We start from the raw sequence: 12,161 nt of genomic DNA, 5'->3' as shown, positions 1-12,161 counted from the left end.
TACTTTAAGCCAGCTTTTACGTGGCCGTTCCTGAGTGCCCTGTTCATCACCACCTCAGTCATTGTATTATTTTCCCACAAATTCCCCCTTTTCGCACCTACTAGGTGCGAACACTTTTTACACTAACTGCAGTGCCTCAACGTCCTCCCCGTCCTCAGGCATGGTGAGTAATGGCAGCATCCCAGCGGAATAGGGAGGCGGCGCTTTTTCTTTGGACAAGGCAGGGATATCATGGTCCGCAGGCAGGGCACACAGCAACACCCACAGGTAACTAGAATAGCGAGAAAAACAGCAATAGATGTCAAACAAGCAGTGATAAGATTCTTCCATTTGCCAAAAAAGGTTGTCATCCACCCCTCCAATGGATTTGATACACCTGAGGCGTCATGCATCTCCTGGGAAAGGGCTCGAAGTTGGTTCAAAGCCCTGGTGACCTTCCCATCCGGGGCAGTGTTGTTAGGGATGACCGTACAGCACATCTCTCCGAACATGGAACAGACTCCTCCTTTTTCAGCCAACAGCATGTCCAGCGCCATCCTATTCTGGAGCGCCATGAGGGACGTTGGGGCCATCTGCTCGGCCAGGCCTTCGATGGCATCCCTAGTTGCATTGCTCAAGCGTAAAACATTATAATGCACAAAATTTATCCTATCTACATTTTTGCTGGGAGTGACGGGGAAGATGGCTGAAAGCAGTGGTATATTCTCAAATCCTGCGGCTATTTGATCTGCCAATTTGTATTCATTCGGGACACCCCTAGGAACTCCTATGCTGTCTATATAGGTTGGGGTTCCCGCCCATGGATCAAAAGCCGGGCCTTGCATACTACGGGCCCTGCGCCTTCTCTTTACGGTCAGTTGCACAGCCTTATGGTGGGTATAGTGGACTCTACTCCCCACCAAAGATATGGGCATAGCTAATCTAACCATAGCACAAACTCCTGACGTTTGATTTGGGAACTTTATCTGGGAGTACAACCTAAGACCACCACAATAGTAGAATAGTCCTATTCTAGCCACTGGGCCTAGGGCTGTTTTGTTTTGTACAGTTGTATTACACCAGTCTGGGGGTATATCACCTAGTTTGATTGTGGGCTTACTTGATCCGGTGAGATTGAAACAGTGATATCTTGCACCCTCCCCCTTTATGGCGGTAAAATACCCTGGTTTTTCAAAGCCTGGGGGAAAGAGGGATGCTAGGGTAGTACAATTGCGGGAAGCTGTCTTAGAGTGTGTGAAGTTCAACATGCATGCATATCCTGCTGGGTCCTCATTAGGAAACAACGGGGCCGGGTTAGTGAACATGACTGGTCTAGCTGTGGCACAGGCCACGCACCCTTCCATGTGTTGTTCTTTGGCATTCTGTATTAGCCACCTGATCCATAAATTGTCCTGGCCTGCACCTGCTGATAACTCTAACACATCTTCCACCCTCATTTTAGAGAAGTCCTGCACTATTACGTCTTCCTCCTTCAGGGGGGTTTTACTGTAGTCTCTGCCATGTCAGTGTCATTCTGTGTGTGCGTGAGGGGATCCAAAATATTTATCTGCAGGGGGGTTATCTGGTCACTTCCTGCTATCCATACACCTATGGCTAACATCCACACATCCTGACCGTTCCTGCTCCCAATTGCTCTATTTACTGACAGGGTTATGGGATTTTTCGTGGGGTCTGAACTATAGTCCCGCTGTATAGATAATATCTCCCATTCATCTTGTTGTACCCACCAATCTCTTTTGTCTGTCAACCTCGCCCATGGTTTCCACCCTCCTGTTGTCCAACCCGCGTCATACCAGCTGTTACAGAGACTACCTTTCACCTGTCCGGAAGCGCTCCTTTCACAATCCTCTACCTTTTGATAGTCGTCACAGATGTACACATCTGTGTTTTTGTAGAAACTATTATACCCCCCGCAGTCTATAGCCTGACACAAATCAAAGGTAAATGACGTGGTTGAGTCTCTCACATAGGGGAGAGTCAATCTGGCACCGCACCTTGGGGATGGGCCCTTAGTGTGTTGCTTCACTACTGCCCAAACTGCTCTTCTTTTCTCTCGTCTAGTTTCATTTCCTTTGTTACTGAGAGGTGGTTGGACACTACCGGGTGATTGTTCTTTGTGGTCTCGGTCCCCATACGCATGTTCCAACCCCAGAATTAATGCTGCAACTCCCACTACTACTACTACTGCTAGGACAACTGTTGTCTTTTTCCCAAACCCCATTGCCTTCCAAGTTATGGGTGTACTACGCGGGGGCTGTTCCCCGCCAAAACATCTCTTCCATCTATACATTTTGGATTGCTTTTCTAATTTCTGCCAATGGGCGGCTAGGAGGTGCGGCTGGGGCACAATGTGTCAGGTGGTGCCAAGGTGCTCCTTTTTTACCTTTAACCTGGACCGAGTGTGAAGTAACCTCCCTCACTACGGCCCGGACCACCTGGGGTCAGTCCACTTCCTCTTGTGAACTTTGACCCTGACCCAGTCGCCTACCTTGACAGGTAGTGTTGCTTCCTCCTGCGGTTTCCTGTTCGCCAACTGGACCTGCGTAGAAAGGGCTGAAACCAGAGATGTTAGCTTTTTCATATAGTCTGTCATTTCTATTTGCTGAACATCTAACATTGGCATGTGGCCTCCATCTAGTGGAGGTCCTGGCATTTTTCTCCCTGTCATTATTTCGTGTGGGGTCAAATGTGTTTCTCGTCCTTCTGAGGACCTCATAGCCATGAGGGCCAATGGGAGCGCTTCTACCCATGTTAACTTGCTTCCTGCACATGCCTTGGCTATCTTAGCCTTCAATGTCTGGTTTGCTCTTTCCACCATTCCCTGTGACTGTGGATGATAAACTGATCCGAAGGCATGAGTGATTCCCAGGGCCTGTTCTACTTCTCTTAGTAGTTTGTTGTTAAAATGTGTGCCATTATCTGACCTTATTTGCCTGGGGACCCCATACCTCGGGATGAGTTCAGTTTTGAGCCATTTCACCACTGTTTTTGCGTCCTCTTTTCTGGTGGGAATGGCTTCTACCCACCTAGAGAACCTGTCTACCATCACCAGAAGATACCTTTTTCCCCCTACCACATTTTCTGCGCCCATATCAGTATAATCTATACTGATATCTTGAAAACAAGCTGTGGGGACTGGGTACGCTCCTTTTAGTGTGGTGTATGGTTTCTGAACATTATGCTCTCCACACACCCTGCATTCCTGACAAAAATGTGTCACCATGTCCCTCAAATTGGGGTGCCACCACAGCTCAGACAGATTCAGGAGAGTCTGTTTTCTTCCTTCATGTGTTGGTCTGTGTGCCTCAGGTAGCAACATTCTGCACATCTCGGCTGATGCTGCTATCTTTCCTTGATGAGACCTCCATATCCCATCTTTGTCTTTTGTGGCGCCGCTCCGCTGCCACTGATTCCATTCATAGGCTCCTGCCTTTTTCCACTGTATCCAGCCTTGATGAGTGGTACATCAGTACATGTCTGTCTCCCCCTTTTTTCTGAAATAAAATGGCATTGAGAAAGCCATTGTTTTCAGAAACATCCATATGAAATGGGAGTGAGTAGTCTGGGGAGGTGAGTGTCTCTGCCCTTGCTAGGGCACTTTTGAGGTCAGAGAAGGCGACCTCGGCCTCTGTTGTCCATAGGAGGGGGGCGGTGAGACAGCGATGACCAGCAGCAGCCACCAGTTCCCTGAGCGATGTAGTTCTGTTGGTATAGTCAGGGATATGTGAGCGGCTGTATCCTGTGAGGCCCTTTAAAGCACCACATGTCTTCAGCGTCAGTGTCAGCTTTTAGAAGGCCAGGTGTGGAGGTGGGGAGCCATTTAAATGTTAGTGCACGTTTTATCATAGGGCCCAGGGATCTGGCCTGCTGGCCAAATCCTACTGCGAGTGTGACATGCGGGGAAGAAGAGTCCCAGAGTGTGTACCAGTCTTCAGAGGAGTGCGTTAAGACCACAGAAGCAGCCACCCCTTCTTTACCACAATATATGCCTCTGCATAAGAGAAGTGGGTGCTGTCCTTGCATGTTTGTCTCCCAGTCATCTTGATATGGGGTGTCCAGGTCGTCAGCTACATGTAGAGTACAGTGTACTTGTGGGAGTGGGGACATGTAGGGGTGCAGTCTGTATATGGCTGGTTTCAGGATGTTGAATGCATGTTGAATGGAGGGTGTGTCAGGGCCTGTGGGAAGCAGGCGTAACCAATATACATATTGGTGTAGTTCTGACACTGGGGTTGGTGTGAGGGAGAGAATGGTGACTGGGGAATCAGGAGTGGATACTGGAGGAACAGGAGTGACATGAATGCCATCCACATTCATCCATATGCACAGATTCAATTTACACATAAGATCTCTTCCTAATAAATTTACTGGGCATGCAGGGGAAAGCAAAAAAGAATGTGTGTGTGTTTGTGAGTTAAATTCGGTTAACAATGGCTGTGTGAAGTGCTGTAAGATAGGGGTCCCACTGACTCCCATAACTGACTGAGTTTGAGCTGAAGGAGGAGGAAGTAGGTGGAATTTAGACAGGAGAACGTTGCTCCTGTGTCTGCCAGCATTACATGTGGTTTACCTTGAATAGTAAGGGTAATGAGGGGTTCTGTGGTCAGACCAAAATGAAAATCAGTGGGAGGACACCTTCATTGTGGACCCTGTTGGTCATACCATTGCTGTTGTAGGGCCTGATTAGCGGGGGACAGTGGCCATGGCTCACCGGGGTATGGTTGGGGTGAGGGATTTCTCCCTGGCCCTCTAGGGGGCTGTGCTGGGGGCTCTTGGCATTCTCTTGCATAGTGGCCTTGCTGACCACAGTTGTAGCAAAGGAAGTAGGGCTGAGAGGTCCTTCCTCCAGGCCTGGACCTAGTCATTCCTCCTCCTCTCTGAAAACCTCGCCCTCTTCCTCTTGTGGGCCAATTTTGCTGGCTCGTGTTCGCTGGCCATGGTGGTTGTGGGGTGGTGGCCAGGAAGCTTGTGCTCTCTGTAAGAGTTGAGTGACTGCTTCCAACACTGGGGCTTCTGACTGTTGGGGGTTCTGTGAGACTGTCATTTGTTTAGCTTTGCTGGGCTTGGGCTTGTTTAATTCTTCCAGTTGTTTCTTTAACAATTGAGTTTGTAGTCTTTTTAATTCATCTTCTTGTTGCTCTGCTCCTTTTTGGTGTTTTGACAGGAAATGACGCACATTCTCGCCCCATGTTGCATCGGTCATTGTTTGCAGGCCTACTACTCCTCCTAACTGTGTCTGAACTGCTGTGGGTAATCCCCCTAGTACCCCATGGCGGAACAGCGCCACTGTGGCGGCGGACTGGTCCCACGGTTCCCTCATAGCACGCTGCCAAATCTTTTTTGCTCTATCTGCATAGGCATCAAAATTTTCATCACTTAGTCTTTTTAAATCATGCCATGCTGCATGATCCCCAACTGTGGGATACATGCGGTGCAGCTCAGCCCAAATGCCAGGGGTTACTGCTGATGCAGGCACTGATGCGGGAACAGTGGGTCCAGCTCCCCCTCTGGTGAGGGCAGCACTAGCTTCATCTGCTCCCATTACTCTACCCAATACTGCTCTGAGATCTCCAAACACAGCTGCACTCCTGCTGTAAGACTATTGAAAGCTGTGAGGAAATGCTCAGCCCCTCCTGTCAGGGAGGGGAGTTTTGCACACAGAGCATCTAAGTCACCAAAACTGTAAGGGGTGTACATCAACAGTCCTCCTCCTCCTCCTACTGGGCGGAGTGGGCATTGTAGCCCCGCCTCTGGTGTGTGGCGCGTCTGCTCTTCCTCACTGAGCTCATTCACTGTTCGACGCAGCTGCTCTTGCTGCTCTTTTATCTCTCTGAACTCTTTGTTAAGTCTTTCCCTTATTCTAGTTGATCTTCGCAGCATAACTTCGTCAGGGTCCTCGTTGGTAAATTTACCTTTAAATGTGCCTGCTACAAAAACGTCTTGAGGACTTTGTGATCTAGATCTGGGCCTGCGTTTATATCGTTTTTTAGTCCTTTCCCTAGAGCTAGAGTTTCTGTCTGTTTGCTCACTTTCCCTGCTGCTGTCTGACTGTTCGCTATCTTCCTTACTTCCTGAGTCTTGTGGGGTACTATGGTGAGGTGGACTGGGTCCTTTTACTGACATGTGAAAATGCTCTGGATTTTGTTGGCAAAAAGACGCTGAATATGGGGTACTAGCTTTGCTTGGGCCGGCTGGGACTTTGGCCGCTGGTTGTGGTGGAGCCGCTGCTGCTCCCCCTGACGCTGACTGTACCATTAAATTTAGATAACATTCTAAATCCTGTACGCGGCCCTCTAATGCCGGTATCAATGGGTCCTGTGGTACGTCTATTTGTAATGCATTTGGCTGTAAATGGGCAGTTACCACTGGGGCTTGGACTGTGGGTTTTGATGCCGTTGGACCTGTATACGGCGGCGGTGGAGCGGAAATTCTTAGGTTTCTTATGTCTGGATAAAAAGGGTTTGTTGGCGGGGGCGCCTCAGCGGGCAGCGGGGTTTTCTCTGCGCTAGCGGTTTTATTCTGTTCAGCTTCTGTCTCAGTTTTTGGTGAACTTTTGTCATCTTGTTTTGTCAATCCCAATTGTTTCTGTATTGCATTTGTCATTTTCAACCCCACCCCATATTTCTCTTTCTGCGCTTCATACTCCTTCTGCTTTGGTTTAGTCAATTTAAACCATTTCTTTCTTTTCCTCCTCTGCCTGCCTTTCCGCATACTCCAACTTACTTTTTTCATACTTCACTATTTCATTCACTTTCTCCGGGGACGGCGCCCCTTCTCCCTCAATCCATCCTCCTCTCTCCCATTCTTTCACAATCTCTTTTGCTACTTTCTCCTCTCCTTTATTGCCATACTTTTTCACTGCCCCTACTAACACTTTACCATAAGGGGTCGTCATTTTACAACAAATAAGCAGTGAGAAAAAATCCAACAAGCCAAACCACAACAAAAAACACATGCAACAACAAACAACTTTTTCATTAAGACTCCATCTAGAGCCTTTTTATGTACATCTCTATAATCTTTACAACTTAAAAAGTGACCTCTCACTCCTTTGCACAAATACACTCGCGGTGGACTCGTAATATTACAATGACAATCTGTTAACTGCAATTCTTTTTCAGGTTGTTCACACAGAACCAAGGGTGGCAATTCACAATCACTCATCTGAACTATCTGTCCTTAGCAGTCTCCTACCTCGTCAACCATCTGGACGTATTTTCCTCTGACTATTTGTCCCTTTCCTCTCCTACCGCCACCCGTATTATTCAACAATTCTCTCACAACTCTCTAGTTGTTTTCTCTGTTTAATCACATCACATGCCCCAACATTTCATCTGTTTGTATCCCTTTAATTACAGCACATTCAATCAATTCTTTTCGCTTAAAACAACACTTACGACAGTTGAAATGTGATCACATCAATTTAGTTTTCAGCCAATACAGAATTTTGATTTTAAACAGGCTTCTGCTTACCTTTTTGTTGAGAGCTCTCAGTGATCACACCACGAATCGCAGTATCGCCGCTCAGTCCCCTTCACGGGCTGCGGGATGTCAGTCCGGTGGCTGAGCTGAACCGGACCGTGGACACAATGCCAAGGTCCAGTTGGATTCTCCTGTCCAATTACGTTATCACGTCCGGGGTCACCAAATTTGTTGGAGAAATCCTTCTATAAACTGACAACTGACTCCATGATGAATTAACACAGCGTTTATTCTTGTGGTCAACAGATGAATGCGTTTCCGAGCAGTTTTACGTGCACGGACCTGATGGGAACTTGTCTAGTACAGAGGTTCCCAAAAAGGCACTTAAACAATAGCGTGCTCAGGGTTATATTGGTTCCCCTTGTGGGGCCTGATTGGTCAGCTATACTGTTGCTGGGGTACAATCCCTGCTCTGCCTCTTCCTTCTTGCCTGTCTATTATTTTCAGTTATCATTTACTTCACAAGACAGCTATGTTCACTCCCTTCTTGTCCTGTTCTCTGAGTTATCAGACCGTCCTCGAACTTCAGTGTCCTTGGCCTCACCATCTCCTCTTCTCGTGCTCACTGTAGCTTATCTGACTAAGATAGCCCTCCTGTTCTCTCCCTCCTAGCTGTACCCCAGCTGCAAAGCATAATGTATAATATGTCACACATACACACACTCTTATTTAGTCTTTGGTTAATTCAGTATATACTTTAAGCCAGCTTTTACGTGGCCGTTCCTGAGTGCCCTGTTCATCACCACCTCAGTCATTGTATTATTTTCCCACACAAGTATTATAACAACGTTTTGATACCAGGAACCCAACGAGGTCATTCAGGTTTTGCGACAACTTCTGACGGTAAAATCTGCCAGCCATGTCTCTTCAGGTCCATTGACAGTTTGAGCAACGGGCAGCTCCACGTGCATCGTCAATTGTTTTTCCACAAGACAGAAGAGGGTGCACCGTTCCCAGCGACGCTGCAATACCGGGTCGATGCGTGGAGTGAATGGAGCAAGCCCCCTTTTCAACTCCCATTGCTAAAAATCCATTTAACATGTTGTCCCCTGATAGAGGACATATCAGATATTAAACTGATAAGAACAGATACTACACTTGATCTTAGCCAAAAGGCCGAGAAGCGATGAACACCACCTCTTTGCTGTCCGATGCGACCTCCCGGACGGTTCTCAGTTGTCACGGTCCAGTAATTTTAAAAGGACATAACAGCTGCTACTTGGCACCCCGTCCAAGCAATTTTGGTTTTCCCAAGTGGTCAAGCTTCTGCCAACCTGCAATGTTCCCATGCTGGTCACATTTTAGCTGCGTTTAAGAATCTGAGTTTCCTTATGGAGAGCACATTTGTTTTTTACAAGTACAAAAGGCTTAACCAAACAGCAAGCCCACCAAAAATAATTTCAACTCATAGGCGTTCCTCTCCACGGAAGTCTTTAGTAAAAGGCGAAAGGCTTGTGCGTTATGAAGAGAAACCAGAGTAAGTGCAGCCCACGCTCGAGAGCAGCCGAAATGCCCCATCTTCCCAGTCCCAACCCTCGCGGTGATTCTCACTTGGTGTGCCGCTTTCCAAATCCAAGGCCTGGCCTATTGCCACACTGTCACAGGGCCAATATTTTGTCCTTGCTGTTTTTCCGCCAATAAATAGTGCAAATCTTGCTACACTTTTGTATGGCTTTATCTTGCCAAGTATTATAACAACGTTTTGATACCAGGAACCCAACGAGGTCATTCAGGTTTTGCGACAACTTCTGACGGTAAAATCTGCCAGCCATGTCTCTTCAGGTCCATTGACAGTTTGAGCAACGGGCAGCTCCACGTGCATCGTCAATTGTTTTTCCACAAGACAGAAGATGGGTGCACCGTTCCCAGCGACGCTGCAATACCGGGTCGATGCGTGGAGTGAATGGAGCAAGCCCCTTTTTCAACTCCCACTGCTAAAAATCCATTTATATGTTGTCCCCTGATAGAGGACATATCAGATATTAAACTGATAAGAACAGATTTTTTTTCTTTTGAAAATAATTTATTGACACTAATTTCATACTTTTGTCATTTAACATGTCACATGAAAGTTACCTTTTAAAATACAACAAGTCAATAAATAAATCATAAAACATCCAAAACAACCTTCAAGAGATGCGTTATACATAAATAATCCATAAAACATCCAAAACAATTGCTTTAAAAATGCATTACAGATAAGATTGTCATAGATTAAAGGTATATAAAAGGTTTTCAATGTAAATGAGTGTCTATGTTAAAATCTCCTCAGCAGGGAGCGCATATGTTATGAATAAAAAGTCCACTGTTGTGCAGGAGTGGGGTGAGTCCCTACCAAGTGGGAACTCATTCCGCTCCCCCAAACAGATTTGGTCTCTCGGGATCCTGTCGAGGTGCTCAGAGGAGACCCTCACCCTGTAGCTCCTTCCCACCGACCTCACCCGGAGGTCAGGCCGCCGCTGCTTTGAACTTGTACTGTGTGGCTCCGCTCCTTCGTCCGAATGGGCACAGAGGCGATTCTTCTTTGAGGCTGTGTCCTAGGCCCGCCGCCTGCAGCTCCGGCCATTCGAACCGTCGCTGCGGCCATCCGGATCACAGCCTCGGGGGGGATCTGCATGTGCTTCCTTACCAGCAAGTTTCTGGAGGTCCATATGGCGTCTTTGATGGCGGCTAGGGTGAGCCACTGTTTGGCAAATGTTCGTGCTGGTATCTGTTTTCCTTGGCTCACCCCGTACAGCACCAGCTGTGGTGTAAGGACCTCCCTTGCTGGCAAGTACGGGAATTGCAAGGAGCCGGCCATTGCCCACTGTTCTACGGCAGCGCTGCACTCCCAGAGCAGGTGCCTCACCGACTCAGGCCGCGCCACAACCTGGTCGGGGCAAGTTGCGTGCGCCGACATGCCCGGGAGTGCATTACGGACCTGACCGGGAGGATCTCGTGAGCCACCATCCATGACAGGTCCCGGAGTCTGTTTGGAAGAGCGGGATGGTTTACGTTGCGCCAAACTGTTGAGGGCGCGCCCAATGCGAGCCCGCGCACTGGACTCACTGGTTCCCGCTCCTGCACAACAGAAATGAGAGAGCGGTGAGTAGTTAAAACCTGCAACTCCTCCTGCTCAAGGTTAAAATGCCTTAAAAATGACTGGATAAAAGCATAAGCTGGTGGCAGGTTAAAAGACACTGGAACTCTGAGGTCTGTGGGTAGAATCTTGATTTTCCTGAGGTACGACCCCATCCAGAACCTTGTCATCGCTGCGGTCTTGGGGTTACTGGATGGGGCGTGGCGGTTAAAATGTGCAGGGCGGTGTATCTGCCCCTAAAAACAAGTACAGGTCAGGCACTCCTTTTCCTCCTCCTCCTTTGGCTTCTTCATCACGCTTCGTTTCAGTCTTTCCCACTTGGAGCCCCACAAGAAATAAAAGATGGCTCGTTCCAGGTCTAAAAATCGTTCTCCTAGGCGGGATAAAAACAGAACTGATTAGTAAAAGCAAAGGTAAAATCACTGCTTTAATGATTAAAACCTTTCCTTCTAAAGTCAGTCCTCTAAGTGTCCAGTATCCTAGTCTCTGTCTGACTTTCCCTACCTTGTCTGCCCAATTTGTTTTCCCTTCCCCTCCCTATCAAACTTGATCCCAAGTATTTTTTGGTCGGTCCGGGTCACAGTCAGGGGGAGTCCTGTCGTCTCGTCGCCGTCCATGGTCCATAAAAATGGGCTTGGGTCTTGCTTCGCGTTGAGCTTCGACCCAGAGGCCTGTCAGAACCAGTCAGTCAAGTCCAGCGTCCTGTTGACAGATATAAAAGCGTCAGTGCATAAAATGTTGATGTCGTCCATATATAAATGCATTTTGTCTCGAGTCCCCCGCTCCCTGGGACTCTTACCCCATGGATTCGTTGGTCCCTTCTCAAGATCTGTGCCAGCGGTTCTATTGAGAGGACGTAAAGGAGGGCAGATAACGGACAACCCTGAGGACACCGCAGTTTATATCCACTGCTGCTGTCAGATGCCAGTAACAATGAATTTGCTGTTGATCCCCCGGTACAGCAGTCCCACCCAGGCTATAAACCTTCTTGGGAACCCCATTTTTTGCAGTACCTGAAAGAGGTACTGGTGCGAGACCCGATCAAAAGGCTTTCTCAAAATCTAAATTCAGGACTACTAGCCGAATGTTTCTGTCTCTCGCATAACAGATGGTGTCTCTGATCAGTACGAGGCTGTCGGTGATCTTCCTCCCCGGGACGGCACAGGCTTGATCCGGGTGAATCAGCTCTCCTAAAAACAGGACATACGTGAAGCTAATAATTTGCTAAAAAGTTTACAGTCGACATTTAAAAAGTGTGATGGGTCCCAGTTTTTCAAGTCTGTCTTGTCTCTGTCTTTATGTAAAAGCGTCACTATCCCTACTCTAAAACTGTCAGGGAAGTCGGTCCAGGTGTTCAAAATCCATAAAAACAACAAGCAAGTCTGGTGCTAAAATGTCCCAAAATGTCAAGTAAAATTCAAGGGAAGCCAGTCTTCTCCTGGTGACTTCCCTTTTAAAAGTTTTTACACAGTTGTTTAGTTCAATCATGGTAAAATCTTGAGTTAAGAGCACATTGTCATTTTTTGCTGTTCAATTGATTTTAAACCTTTCGGTCATGGTGTCCTTATTAACTGCTTTTTCCGTGTACAGTTCACGGTAA

The 12,161-nt window shown here is 47.6% G+C and overlaps 2 non-coding genes and 1 pseudogene across 2 annotated transcripts; all 3 read right to left on the bottom strand.

The window, feature by feature from the left end:
• Nucleotides 1-8,419: 8,419 nt before the first annotated feature.
• LOC116682435 (U2 spliceosomal RNA) lies at nt 8,420-8,610 on the bottom strand. The gene has a single exon (XR_004330430.1). It is a non-coding gene; the product is annotated as a U2 spliceosomal RNA (small nuclear RNA).
• Nucleotides 8,611-8,846: 236 nt separating this feature from the next.
• Nucleotides 8,847-8,963, bottom strand: LOC116682439 (U5 spliceosomal RNA). The gene has a single exon (XR_004330432.1). It is a non-coding gene; the product is annotated as a U5 spliceosomal RNA (small nuclear RNA).
• A 368-nt stretch (nt 8,964-9,331) lies between these two features.
• Nucleotides 9,332-9,505, bottom strand: LOC116682437 (uncharacterized; annotated as a pseudogene).
• Between the last annotated feature and the right edge of the window lie 2,656 nt (nt 9,506-12,161).

This window comes from Etheostoma spectabile, unplaced genomic scaffold, assembly GCF_008692095.1.
Source record: "Etheostoma spectabile isolate EspeVRDwgs_2016 unplaced genomic scaffold, UIUC_Espe_1.0 scaffold00018790, whole genome shotgun sequence".
Taxonomy (NCBI): Eukaryota; Metazoa; Chordata; class Actinopteri; order Perciformes; family Percidae; genus Etheostoma; species Etheostoma spectabile.
The sequence above is the reverse complement of the archived record's forward strand: the minus strand, read 5'-3'. Positions and strand labels throughout refer to the sequence as shown.